Consider the following 15,195-nt stretch of genomic DNA (forward strand, 5'->3'; position numbering starts at 1 on the left):
TGAGCTCGATAAACATGGTAACTCGTCGTTCGCTTCGTTAATCAATACCGCACTAAAAATCAATCATTTAAAACTCCTGAAATCATCCCAACTTACAAGTTACACTGTTTAATCCTTCATTCTTTAATTACAAATGATTTTGGTTCTATCTGTCCACAGCCGGCTGTCTAAGATTAAACCATTTCATTAAAAACTTTATAACAGATAAACGGGAAATGTCTCATCCGCAGCATCCGATTGCTTGCCTTGAGAATAATATATAATACCTTTGACCAACACTATGATTTTGGGTCGCATCATCATCTTCTATGATGAATCCAGACCAAGCACCCTATCCTACTAACAAATTTTCAGGTTCCTGGCGCTCGTGGGGTGTAAGCACAGAGTAAATCAGCTGCCCTAGTAGGAACCTGCGCTAACTAACATTCCCGTCCCTTAAAATCGAGGTCTACAAACTGACATGGCGGGCGCCGTTGGTGGCCAATGACTGTTACCTATTCGCAACTGATCTAGCTTTAGCAATCATGGTGTTTTATCTTTTCGGCGCATTCATACATGCTGTTGATAAGGGAAACACCACTAGATCGTCGAAGCCTATAATCAGTAGTGCTGAAAGGATATTACGGTTCTGTTCAGCAACGGAGGGGCAACCATGGGTGATCTCTCATGCTCTCATGCTCATGCTCATGCTCAGTAAACTTTATATTCAATCTAAATTATTTTATATCGGTCAAAGATGCCAATTTGGAGTTGGGGGGCTGCATTTATGGTGATTTGTCAACAAATAACTTTATGTTAATTTTCGAAAGGTGTACAAACTTTTTTAGCACCTTTTTTTGTTTTTGTAATAGTATTTGTTATAGAACTTTTTATAGAAATCATCTTTTCATTAACAAATTGTTCGGCATGAGTTTCTGAATAAAACGTAGTACTAGGTTTTTGCAGGGCTGAGCTGTAGGTTAGTCGAGGTTAGTCGTCGACTAACAAGTTCTTTAACAAAAATGTCGCCCTCCTTAAACCATTTGGCGCCCTCAACAGGGCCCAAGAGAAACTTTGCATTTTGCAAATTTGCTAAGTTGCCAAGTTGCGCCGCGAAACGCTGCCGCGTTTGTTTTGAATCAACTAGCAGTGCTCTTCAACGTGTTCCGTTTTGATGATTCTTTCCTTTTTCTAGATGCTGCTACGTTGCTGTTCGCTCTGTTCACACTGTTCGTTTTATGCATCGCTAGCATACAATGACCGGTGTTATGGTATATCAGGGTCTGATCTGTGTTTGAAATATACATTTTTGTTCGCTGCGATGATTGAATTTATTGCGGCTGGAGTGGCTATTTTTTGCCAAATCATTAATAAAATTACCATTAGTGGGGGTGCAATCGGGTCAAAATGATTTTTTCTATGGAATTTGCAATTCCTCAGTCTTTTCAATGAAACTTAATTATGTTTAAAGGGTAGAGTAGGATACATCTAAAAAACGTTTGCTGAAAATGTCACATTCCAAGAACAAAACCCGCGATTTTGGCAGCTTTATATATGTGGGGTACGGTTTTCACCAAAAATGATTTTTCAAAAAATCAACCTTTTAATATTTTCTTTGAAAGGGTAACACTGCTGAGTTACTTGTTTTGATCATTGCTTCGTATTAGAGCATTATTTTAGTTTCAATTTCTAAACGATTCATCAAATTCCATCATATCATTTTTTCAAATGTTGGTAAACTATCTAAGATCAATCCTTCGCTTTTTCGCTATCATTTAAATTGTTTTTGTTCGTTAGAAGTAATTAGATTAGATTAGATTAGATTTGTTCGTAAGAAGTAATGAGAAGTGAATCGTTTTTTGACCCATACAAACTGACGGTACAGTAATGTTAACTTGATAAAGTTTTCAATGTAATTTTGAGATAGAATAATGTTGATTTTAAATGAAATATGTTTGTATGAAAATTGATTACCTTTCCGAATAGGGGATTCATACTCGTACTGTTGCTGTATAACTGTTGCAGTTTGCCGATAATCTAACAACATTTTATGATTAGTGCAGGGACCTAATGGAAAGGGCAAATGGATAAAATTTATGTGTCTTTCTGAAACTCACTTTTTCATTTGCTAACGTAGCTGTTATTTTTTGTGTAATCAAAAAACGAACAGCATATTCCACCCCCCCCCCCCCCCCCGCTCATCACTTGGCGCCCCTTGTACAAATATAGGCGCCCTACGAGGAGAAGCGCCCTAAACCCGCCAACAGCGACTAACTAGTTCAAAATCGTACAGCTCAGCCCTGCATTTTCACAATGATTTTTTTCAAATTAAACACAGCTCAAAACAAACTGTTCGATTAAAAAATAATTTGGCCTTTTTAAATTTAGTTTTAATAAAATCTGCAAAAATAAACTCCAACTCGCACACCGAGAGAAAATTCTGGGAAACCTTGCTAACACGCTGAGAACAAAGAAACTCCAGAAGACAACCTACACCGTCATCGTCATCGTTATACTTCGAGGAATCTTGCTCGGCATTTCAAGTTGATAATGCTTGCAGAAGTATTAGACGCCACAAGCCATATATTCATTTTTAGAGGGAGTGTTCTTGAAGTTGCTGATAAAGTTTTTGGTTGATATGCACCGGTAACTAAAGATTTTGTTTTTTTTATTCTAAAAATGAGCAGTTTTCCTTGTTTTTGCAAGTCGATTTTTTTTTATTTCTCCAGATTCCTCATTTCAAAAACTCTATTTTGCTTCATTGATTTGTATTTATTTAGAGAAATTTTCTTTTCATTTATTTGTGTCCATCCTCGTCTACCTCAAAAAAATAAAAATTTATGGCTGACAAATTTCTCTACAATTTTCTATTTTAGGCATTGTTCATCCGACCTGATTTATGGCCTTGCAAAGAGTTAATACGACGAAAAAAGAGTTTATATCCGTTGCATCTAGGAAACTACTGATCCGATTATAATGATCAAAAGTGAAACTCGAGTGAAATTGTCTAAACTTTTAAAAAAAAATCACGATTACATTTCAAAAGGGCTTGAATCGAATAATTTGGCCAACAGCTTTTAAATTATTTTTATTCAGAGATGGACAAGAATTAACACTCTCAAAAAATTTAAAATAGACGATTTTTCTAAAATTTTGCTTAAAACTTGAAAACAGTGCATTCTATCAAAAAGTCTCAAAGGTACTGTTTGATTCCAAATTTGGAATTATTTTTTTAGTTTTCAAAAAAAATCAAATTCAAATTCAAATTTTATTTCAATTTTCATCCAACAATAATTTGAAAACTATTATTCAACTTTTTTAATTTCAGTTAAACTTTTAATCTACTTCATAAACACTTTTAAGTAATTTCAACATTAAACATTAAACATTAAACATTAAACATTAAACATTAAACATTAAACATTAAACATTAAACATTAAACATTAAACATTAAACATTAAACATTAAACATTAAACATTAAACATTAAACATTAAACATTAAACATTAAACATTAAACATTAAACATTAAACATTAAACATTAAACATTAAACATTAAACATTAAACATTAAACATTAAACATTAAACATTAAACATTAAACATTAAACATTAAACATTAAACATTAAACATTAAACATTAAACATTAAACATTAAACATTAAACATTAAACATTAAACATTAAACATTAAACATTAAACATTAAACATTAAACATTAAACATTAAACATTAAACATTAAACATTAAACATTAAACATTAAACATTAAACATTAAACATTAAACATTAAACATTAAACATTAAACATTAAACATTAAACATTAAACATTAAACATTAAACATTAAACATTAAACATTAAACATTAAACATTAAACATTAAACATTAAACATTAAACATTAAACATTAAACATTAAACATTAAACATTAAACATTAAACATTAAACATTAACATTAAACATTAAACATTAAACATTAAACATTAAACATTAAACATTAAACATTAAACATTAAACATTAAACATTAAACATTAAACATTAAACATTAAACATTAAACATTAAACATTAAACATTAAACATTAAACATTAAACATTAAACATTAAACATTAAACATTAAACATTAAACATTAAACATTAAACATTAAACATTAAACATTAAACATTAAACATTAAACATTAAACATTAAACATTAAACATTAAACATTAAACATTAAACATTAAACATTAAACATTAAACATTAAACATTAAACATTAAACATTAAACATTAAACATTAAACATTAAACATTAAACATTAAACATTAAACATTAAACATTAAACATTAAACATTAAACATTAAACATTAAACATTAAACATTAAACATTAAACATTAAACATTAAACATTAAACATTAAACATTAAACATTAAACATTAAACATTAAACATTAAACATTAAACATTAAACATTAAACATTAAACATTAAACATTAAACATTAAACATTAAACATTAAACATTAAACATTAAACATTAAACATTAAACATTAAACATTAAACATTAAACATTAAACATTAAACATTAAACATTAAACATTAAACATTAAACATTAAAATAAACATTAAACATTAAACATTAAACATTAAACATTAAACATTAAACATTAAAGATTAAACATTAAACATTAAACATTAAACATTAAACATTAAACATTAAACATTAAACATTAAACATGAAACATTAAACATTAAACATTAAACATTAAACATTAAACATTAAACATTAAACATTAAACATTAAACATTAAACATTAAACATTAAACATTAAACATTAAACATTAAACATTAAACATTAAACATTAAACATTAAACATTAAACATTAAACATTAAACATTAAACATTAAACATTAAACATTAAACATTAAACATTAAACATTAAACATTAAACATTAAACATTAAACATTAAACATTAAACATTAAACATTAAAATAAATCATTACTGCGGATGACCACCCACTTCCAATAAGTTCACCTTTCGTCCAGGATTACAAGTAAACATCTCCGTTACAACCTACAAAATTTCATTATCCCATCTTGTTTACCGAAAAATGCCGGCACCTTAAACGTGCGGTGTGGCTGCTAAATGAGCTGGTATTAATCACTTTGACGGCTTCTTTCGACGGTTCGCAATATGCCCTGTGAAACATCTTGAACCCGAAAAACCTTCCTAGGATGCACGGCGAAAGCGATGTTGTTGTTTTATTTTCGTCTTCTCAAGGTAATAAAAGTCAACGTTTTTCTTCCGCATGATGGGCCCTCCTCCCACATCGATTGAAGGAGCAGCCCTTAAGTGTCAAAGTGGCACCTGAGGGATCGATAATAATTACCTGAACCTGAGCGGGATGAACGGTTATTGCCAGGTGGGCGTTTATGGGCTCTACGTGATTAAGCAGTTTGGATTGTTAACATTAAATAAAACTGTAAATTTGAAGGTTTATTTCTGGAACAATTCATGTGGAAAAATAGATTTACACATAAATCGATCTAAATTTACCCATTTGTTGAGGTTTCAGATGTAATATTATTCTAAAAAACTGGTTGGGAAAGAACACTTTTTTCTGTTGTAAACAACATTTTTAATTAACTCTAAATCGTCAAGACTGAATTTTACTCATTTATGACGGCAACATTGACAAGATCGGGTAAATATTTGGCAACTCTGAACACATTCTCGTCAGAAGACCTTTAAAGTCCAGTTTACATTTTCAACTTCAGGTGGCCAAATGACATTCAAAACGACGTAATTTTCCTACATGTCCTCTGTCTGGAAGTGGTGTCATCCAATTGACAACTTTCGCTAAGTTTGACCCACTTTAAACAAAAAAAGAACCAAAAGATCTTCTCCTCAAATGGCACAACATTAAACTTTACGAATCTCTCCTTGATGGCGGTATTTTTATGGAATGGGACCAACAATTTTCATTCCTGTCAGTCCATCGTTTCAGGACAATCTTGACACACCCCTCCCACTAACGGACAGGGGAGAAACCCCCCTCTCGTGGAACGGACTTTGAAGAGATTTTCACCGCACGACGACCAAGGTGTCAAATGAAGGCAATTCCGCCACCTCCGGGGAGAGCATCATTTAGTTATGATATTGGCTGATTTATGGGCTGAAAGGGCCAGCGCCCGTTAATGGAGCTGATAATGAAGAAACATTGGCGGTCGGGATTAGAGCTGTTTGCTGGCAGCACTGATAAGGTGGGAGGAGAGGGAGGAAAATCTGAGAAGCAAAACGTGGATTTCCGCGTGATGAGTCTATTAATGGTGAGATTTATATTTTCTCCGTTTTTTTATTTGCAGGTTTTTGCGGTTAAAAGGCTTTGGTGAAGTTAATCATCGCACAGGTGAGTAATGGGAACTTTTAAAGGGATTATGAAAATGAATATGCTGCGAGAATGGGGTTTGAATTGTGATTGGTGCTGTGTTATTATAGCAAGACATTTTTGGCTTGTTGAACTGCCAAGCTTGAAGTTGTGCATTTTTGTATGATTTTTTAATGCATATGAATAGTTTTCGAATCACCCTAAACATTTAAGTTTATCATTAACCTTCACAGATAAATGTGTTTGCAACAGAAATCTACTAATTAATAGCTCAGTATGAAGTGGACAACAAGTTTCTACCAAATATTTTGTAAATAAAGTTGTTTTAATATTGAAAATCATCTAAATAGATGGAATTAGGTCCAAGACCTTAACCTGCCAAATATATGAGACATTCACCTTGTACTTGTAATATTTGGTTTTCAAGTAGTTAAAGCGGTTTTAGCGCAAAATTAACAACCTTGTCAAAATTTGACAACATTTTCCCATAGTTTCAGAAGAAATTGATTAAATACCGTTATACCAAAAATTAAGAAAATGTGGTGACCGATCATTGACAAATTCTGCAACTTTGCAATATCAAAACAATACCTTAAATTGGTATGAAACCAAATTTTGCTCTTGCATAATCCTTAAGAAAAATTGTAAAGGGTTTAGGAATACCAAAATTTGTTATTGACACCAAAGAAAGGTATTATTACACATTTTCCTTGTTATTTACCCATCCTCGGGAAGTTATCTTTTAACTGAGAACATTTGAAAGTTATCAGGGTTTTTTTTTCAAAAATCATTTTTAAATATTCTGAATCGACAAAATCGGCGTATACATCATTTCGATACCAATTGAATTATAAAAAAGTTAAACCTCGGACCTTAAAATATGTGTTCAATCAATGCGATAGTCAAACATTAATTTGAGTGTGCAATTATAATATGATATTGTGAGAACAACAAATGTGTCTGCTAATATTTTTCTGTGAATAAAACAAATCATTGTTGATAGCAGTGCCAGTTACATCAGGACATAAATACGGTAAGTAAAGCATGTTCAATCAATTTTAAAACTCATTGCAAATGCTGAAGAGCAAAGCAGAAAAATAAATTTGAAGATGTTGCATGTTCATACCAATATTCTCGATTTTATTGGTAGGTTTTCAAACACGCACGAAGCAAAATGTTCATCGTTCGGTCAAAACGTTCATCGTTTGCGCAAAACGAGAGAGAATTGAGAGAAAAATTACTATTTCCGGTCTCTTTTCGCTCAATGCTCTCCCATTTATCATCAAATTCCTTCATTTTCTTGACATTCGCGTCCTACTTCCTACTCCCTGATTCCTGTTTGTGTCATTTTACATGCATTTGAGTTCATCGCTCATCAATTTGAGTTCATTGTAAGTGCTCGTTTGAAAACTTGCCAATGAAATCGAGAATATATTGAAAAGCATTACACAATTGGGTCCTAAAATGAAGCTTAGATTGCTGATATTATTGTTTACAGCGATAAAGCTTATTTTTCTGAGTACAATGACCCTTTGTACGACCACAAAGAGTTTAAAATGGATTTTTTTAAATCAATTTTGAAAAATTAACCTCACGGTCCTTCTTGACAGAAAAGCTCCTACTTGACAGCTCGTTCCAAGGGGACCATAGTTGATCCATCGAAAAAATGTTGTCTTGTCAAAAAAAATTTGCATTAAAATGAAAAAAAAAGTGATCAGAAATGGTTTTTAATCGTGTTTTTTACCGTTGTACATAAAAATTTACATAGGACTTTAGTACCCAATTATCAAAAGTTAAAGAAGAGCGATTCTCTACGAAATCGGTTGAATTCGATTTGGACCATTTTTATTTTTGTATTTTTATATTTGACTCAAACTTTGTGGAGATGACCAATGACCATTTTGTGTGATTGATTCACCTATTCAAGTCTCCATAATTTTTTGGCAGTTGTTCATACAACCATTTTTTTTATAAATGTTGTTAATTTGACTTGCTTAAAACCAAGCTTCCCTGCACCATGCGGTGCACGCGGTTCACTTGTACCTCGGTTTTGCTTTGCGCCTGCTTTGTTCGGTTTACACCCGTACCCGACTCACACGAGCCGGGGGTATTTTGGTTCATCGTACCAGCGCACCACGACACTCTCGGCTCGACGCGTCGGTTTTGTGTCTGGCACTCACCCCATGGCATGAACCCAGCGTATGAGCCAAGGTGCTTCACTCGGTACGTGCCGTGGTACGCGCTGGCGGTACAAACCGGGTTCAATACCACGGCGCGTACCACGGCACGTACATCGGCTCGTACCGAGTGAAGCACCTTGGCTCATACGCTGGGTTCATGCCACACCCAAACGAAAAATATATCTCAAAATCTGCAACAGTGGATTTGCTGCAGAAAATGTTATATTTTATTACATTTTTTGCAGCAAGCCCATGAATCATTTTTGCCCGCGTGTAAACACGTCAGCGATCTGCAGTTCTCACCAACACATAGAATGCTGGCGCGTCCCCGAGCAACACTCTAGAGAGAACATTATGTTCGCGCTCTGTCCCTCACCATTCATCAAGCGTTCATGGCGCGGTAGTAGCGTGTCGGATCAGCAACCCAGAAGTTGATGGTTCAATCCTCGTTCTTTTAAGATTTTTTTTCTGCAATACAAACAATCTGCCGTCGGTAATGTCGATAATTGTCGGTAACGGGCAAAAATGTCATACCCCTATATCGCAAAAAATGCATGAGGACAGATTTCATGCAGATTCTGATATACTTTCATGCCGCCATGTATCACAATCATGCGACCGCCGGTTGGGTGCATGGATGAGTGCCAGACACAAAACCGACGCGGCGAGCCGAGAGTGTCGTGGTGCGCTGGTACGATGAACCAAGATACCAACACACAAATGGGTTCAGGCTCGTACCGGGGCTAGAAAACCAAACCCGCGGTGTGCGTTGGCACTGGCGCATGGAAAGCTTGACTTAAAACATTAGCTTAATAATTGCATAACCTAAATTGAAAAATACTAGTGAGATTTGCTTCGAAGTTGTGCTGACTGCTGATACGTATTTATTCGAGAATCTGTAACTTTTTGATAAATTTTCTGATCAATTTGACGTCTTCGGCAAAGTTGTAGGTAGAGGGTGACGATTCTCGAGATTTTCAATTTCCCGGGAATCGAGAGTTGAATTTGGCCATTTCCCGGGAATTCCCGGGACCCGGGAGTTTTTTTTTACTATGCCAATAATGCCAAAATTTTAAAATAAAAAGTTATGAATTTGTTTCTTTTCAATGAGTTAAGGTACAATTTATTCATACTGTGGAATGTTAATTTAAGTAGCCTCATTATTTTGAGGAACTATAAAAAACCTCTTGATTTTTTTTCTGAATCTGGAAATACAAACTCGTTTCTTGAGCTTTTTAAGACTCAAAATTGCATTTCAAAATATTTACGAATCTTAATTCGCACTGAGTGATTTTTCAAAAGTTGCACAAACTTGTGATTAGATGTTTGTAAAACGAATAACTACTATAGCTGATATATATTTTCCCAGTATCGGTAATTTTGCAATATGATAAACAACGACTCAAAACAACAAATTAAACAATTTTTGCTGTTGTTATTTTTAAGGTCAACTGTAAATATTCATTGAAGAAATATTTACAGTTATCAGGAAAACCCAAATGTTCACAAAAAACTAGATTATGAGGATTGCTATGCTAGAGAGAAGATATGGAAATTTGAACTTAACTTGAAAAAGCTTTTTCCTCTTAGAAATTATTTAAAAAAAACTCTGAAAATAATTTCATTTTATTTCCGGGGTGTAACTGCTAAATATTTTTTTAAGGTAAATTTTGGGGTCCACATGTTTTTTGCTTCTCTTTATTATAGTTATTGGAATTTTTGACAAGTTCAAATTTACACTTATAATAAGAAGATTAAAGAAGCATTGGTTTATTTGAACTTGAACATCGAACATTGAACATTCAATGTTCTAAACAATTATGAATTTTTCAAATGCTTTTCTGAATATTTTATATAATTTTGCTTCGATTTGTAAAGGTTTAAAATTTCCCGGGAGTCTCGACCGAATTTCCCGGGAATCGAGAGGTCCAAAAATGGTCGATTTCCCGGGAAATTTTTCCCGGGAATTCCCGCTCGTCACCCTCTAGTTGTAGGTATTGTTGAGGAATATTCAGAAAAATAGATACACGAAAAAATGCAAATTTTTTCACAATTTTTTTCATAAAAAAATAATTTCTCAAAATGCGTATGCTTTAATTATTGAAACTTTGATATGTTTCAGAAACAAAAAACACAACTTTTGAGCCATAGAATGGAAAAAAAATCGCGCCTGGTTTTGAAAAATGTTTTTTGGAAAAAAATTACTTCAATTTTAATGTAAAATGAAGTTTTCAAGATATAGTCACTAAAATAAAATTTGAACTAAAAATTCTCGTTTTTCGATTTTCTGAAATAGTGTCCATTATTGTCTATTTTTTAAAGAAAAGTTCAGAAAATTTCCAATAAAATTGCCTAAAAGACATTGAAGATTGGACCTGTGGTTGGTGAAATACAGCGAATAAAAGAAAAAGAAACAATACAATTGAAGTTTTTCTGAGTCTCATTCACACATTCCCACATTTTCTAATCCCAATATCTCAGAAACTAATGATTTAATTTTCAATGTTAAAAAATTAAACATGTGTGAAATTTTAGGATTGATTTGGAATCAAGACTAACGTTTTAAAAGAGTCAAACATGCAATATTACGCCTATTTGAATTCTTAGTTTTGATTAATAAAATTCTAAATATTTTTTCCAAAATCTCTCAGTTGTCTCATTTTTCAGTTGCTGAGATATTGGATTTAGAAAATGTGGGACTGTTTGGATGGGGCATAACCAACTTCAATTTCCTTGTTTCTTTTATTCGCTGTACTTTAACAACCAGAGGCCCAATCTTCAATGTCTCTTAGTGTCTTATTGGAAACATTTCGAAAGTTCGAAAAAAATATTTTTTCAGGATTGGACAATCATGGACAATATTTTAAAAAGTAAAAAACGGGATTTTTGCCTTCCTCACCTCACTGAGGCAAGGCTATAAAATCACTCGAAAATTGAACTTCTTAAATATACCTCCTAGATATACCTTCACGTATACCTATCGACTCAGGATCAAATTCTGAACAAATGTCTGTGGGGATGTGTGTAGACATGATTTTTTTTCCACACGATTATCTCAGAACTGGCTGAACCGATTTTGGCCGGATCCGCCTTATTCTGTTCGTTTTGGGGTCCCCTAAGACCCTATTAAATTTTTTTCTGTTTAGTAAAGTATTTAAAAAGTTATGCTAAGAAAAAGATTTTTGTATCTACAAAAAAGGGTGATTTTTTGCATAACCTCAAAAGGCCGGGTCTTTTTGTTTACGTGCGAGAGTTGCGCCAGATGCGAAACGACCGGTTGCCACATTGCTTCAAATGATAGTCTGCATGTTTTCTGGAAAAGTCTGTATCAGGTATATATTTTTTTCATAAACTTATTTTCATTTACTTTGTAAATGTGAGGAAGGCACCACCCACCTAATGGTGGATTAAGAAACGTTTTTTCTGTTAAGGTTAAACTTTAGGTGGTGAATCAGTAAACCATTTTTCGATTGTAAATTTGATTTAAAATTAAACTGAGATCGGAAAATTTTGACTAAAATTTCAATTTTCCTCAATTCCTTTCTTTTCAAAAAATCATAACTCGGCGGCAATTTTTTTTTGAGTAAAATAATTTAAAAAAAACGACAAAAAATTCCAAGTAACTATTTTTTCTGAATAGTCCTCATAAATACCTACAACTTTGCTGAAGACACAAAATCGATCAGAAAATTCCTTCAAAAGTTACAGACTCTCTAATATTCATGTACCATTTTTGAACGGAGACTTGTATAGGTGAAACAAAAAAGCTCCTTTGGCTACAGGAAGCCTTCCCACAAAGTTTGAGCAAAATAAAAAAATACAAAAAATAAAAATGGTTGAAATCTGCCGGGTTCGTAGAGAATAGCTCAAATTCTTTATCCTTCCAAAAACAAACTTTTTTTTTAATTAGATTATAATAGATTAATTTTTAATTTAGATTAATCGACCACGATATACGATAAAAAAGAAAAATTTTAAGAGGATTCCCGAGCAGACGGAAATAACTTGGGAAGGTCAGTTTCTGATATTGTGAGAAGATCGAAATATGTTATTGGGATGATCGGATTAGTTGTTAAAATAACAAAAATCAATAACAAAGCAGAGTTCGGAAACTCACTCACGAGTTCCTCAACCATGAGGAAACACTAAGTTACCTGCGAGTAAATTACTCATCACTCTCGGTGAGTGTGAGGGCCTTCCTCATTTACTCACAAAGAGGGCTTTGAGCGCTCATGAGGGCTATTTTAGAAAACAAATTTCGAGATGTCAAACTCTACAACGGTGATTTTCTTGTTAACACAACAGCGAAAAAGTAGTCCTGATGATAGAGGCGCAGTGCTGTCAATTAGAAGTTTTTTTTTTATCACAGTGGTTCAAATCCTGATTTTTAACTGTTTTTTTTTCAGCGAGTTTAATTTTTTTAATTGCAAAGTTTGTTGTCAGCTTCCAGCAGTCCTACCGACGCACAGTGGGAAAAAAGGACCCAAAAAATTACCGCAACATGATTTCGCGCAAACCATCGATTGCTATACACCAAAAGCTTCGTTTTTGCACCAGGAACAATAATCCGATGAAAAATCGCACTGCACGGACCGGTGGCCGGAGTACAGGCCAATGGAAGATCCGGATTTTTGGAAAAAGTGTCAGATTATTCCAATTATGAACTGATAAGCTTTCTTCTACCATGAATAGTCACGCAAAACAATCCTAGAATAATATTAAATACAATAGGACCCATCGGAACCGGTTCCACCGATCTCCGGTGGCCACATTCGGAACCGCATTAGGAAACAGCGTAAACTAGTCATGCGACGTATCAAACTTCTTGAATTTGGATGGAGAGTATCCTTAAAAGGTATTTTTACCTCCGGTGACCGGTTCCCAGGTTCTCCGGTGGCCACATCCGAAGATCATATTTGGTAAATTCCTGAAACCACTCTTGCGACATATCAAACTTCATGTTTTTAAGAGAGGAGTGTATAACTCATGTCCCCATCCAAAATCAAGAAGTTTGATACGTCGCGTGACTAGTTTACGCTGTTTCCTAATGCAATTCCTGATGTGGCCACCGGAGATCGGTGGAACCGGTTCCGATGGGTCCTATGGTATTTAATATTATTCTAGGATTGTTTTGCATGACTATTCATGGTAGAAGAAAGCTTATCAGTTCATAATTGGAATAATCTGACACTTTTTCCAAAAATCCGGATCTTCCAGTTGCCTGTACTCCGGCCACCGGTCCGTGCAGTGCGATTTTTCATCGGATTATTGTTCCTGGTGCAAAAACGAAGCTTTTGGTGTATAGCAATCGATGGTTTGCGCGAAATCATGTTGCGGTAATTTTTTGGGTCCTTTTTTCCCACTGTGCGACGGATAGGTCGGAGGTTGTTTAGACGGAGGATGCCTCTGCGGGTGAATTTTAACAGCTTTACCAGCAGTGGAAGGCCGTGTAGCTGAGGTAAGTGGCCACTCCCGGTCGTCGACAGTCGGGACACGCCGAAGAAGTTGCAGTAGCTGCCGGTGACTTTGGCTTGGAGGTTCACTGAAAACTTAAAAAGGCCGATCCAGTGCTTTGGACAGCTTTAGGCTAGGGCCACCGGTGGCCGCTGAGGCTCCACTCCTGGTTCTTAGGCAAGACATATTGGTAGAACTGTCAGCGACCGAGAGTGGCCACAGTTGCACAGCTGTCGAAGGGAGTGACCATTACCCACAGCAACACGGCCATCTTCTTTTGGTATGGCTGCCAACATCCACCCGCAGAAGCTGCCCCCGTCTGTGGCCTCCGATTTATCCTGCGATATTTCAATCCACAACGGATTCGACCGGTCACCAATCTTAAAATTATGAAAATAATTGCCCATCCGCTGGACTTTGACAATCCAAGGTTTCTTTTAAAGCAATGAAAAAAAAAATACCAGACAGACAAAAAAAATATTGATACCACATTAATACCAACACAGAACCTTCGGATTTATAGACATTGACGCTACCTCGAATGTACAACCGATTAATAACGACGCTTGATTTAGGATTGATGTTGTCAATGATTTTGTAAATAACAAATTGTTGGAAACGGCCTACTCACACCCTCATTTTACTCAAATATGAGTAAATTTACTCAGCCCTCACACTCACGGTGAGTATCGAGAGTGTTTGCTGTGAGGAAGCCTACTCGATTTGTGAGTGTGAGTGGTTTTCCGAACTCTGTAACAATGATTTGTTCGAAGAATAACTTAAACTGTTATTATGTTGTTATTGCAATAACAAACCAATAACTCAGAAGGAATCATGAAGGAATAACAAGATTTGTTATTTTGTGCGGAGAGGTGGGGCAGCATAATAACAAAAATTGTTATTGAACTGGTATGTGTCCATAACAAAAAAAGTCATTGTTTTGGTTTATTTGCAATTTGCAAATAAACCTGCAGTTGCCATAACTCCTCTGTACTAGTCAGGGCTGCAGAGTCGGGTACCTTCAAGCGACTTTGAATCCATACTTGAAGACAACTCCGACTCTGGATGCAGGATATGACGTCACACCGACTTCAGCTCTCCAAAAATACCCGACTTCAGAGACTCCGACTCCAAATAAAAGTTGCTGAAAATTAGCTGAATCCGATGCCGTCTCCGAGGTCTCACTTCAGCTTGAACTTCAACGTCAGCTCC

General features: G+C 34.5%; 1 protein-coding gene across 2 annotated transcripts in view; it reads left to right on the forward strand.

Moving 5' to 3' along the window:
- Window positions 1-15,195, forward strand: part of LOC120413043 (protein tincar) — a 385,369-nt gene that overhangs the window by 127,801 nt on the left and 242,373 nt on the right. The window contains exon 2 of one of the 2 annotated variants that reach the window (XM_052709628.1): window positions 6,327-6,370. The exons of the other annotated variant lie outside the window; for it this stretch is intronic. The gene's annotated coding sequence lies outside the window, so the exon portion shown is untranslated. The remainder of the gene's footprint in view (window positions 1-6,326; window positions 6,371-15,195) is intronic. 2 annotated transcript variants of the gene reach the window in all.

This window comes from Culex pipiens, chromosome 3, assembly GCF_016801865.2.
Source record: "Culex pipiens pallens isolate TS chromosome 3, TS_CPP_V2, whole genome shotgun sequence".
In the NCBI taxonomy this organism is placed as follows: Eukaryota; Metazoa; Arthropoda; class Insecta; order Diptera; family Culicidae; genus Culex; species Culex pipiens.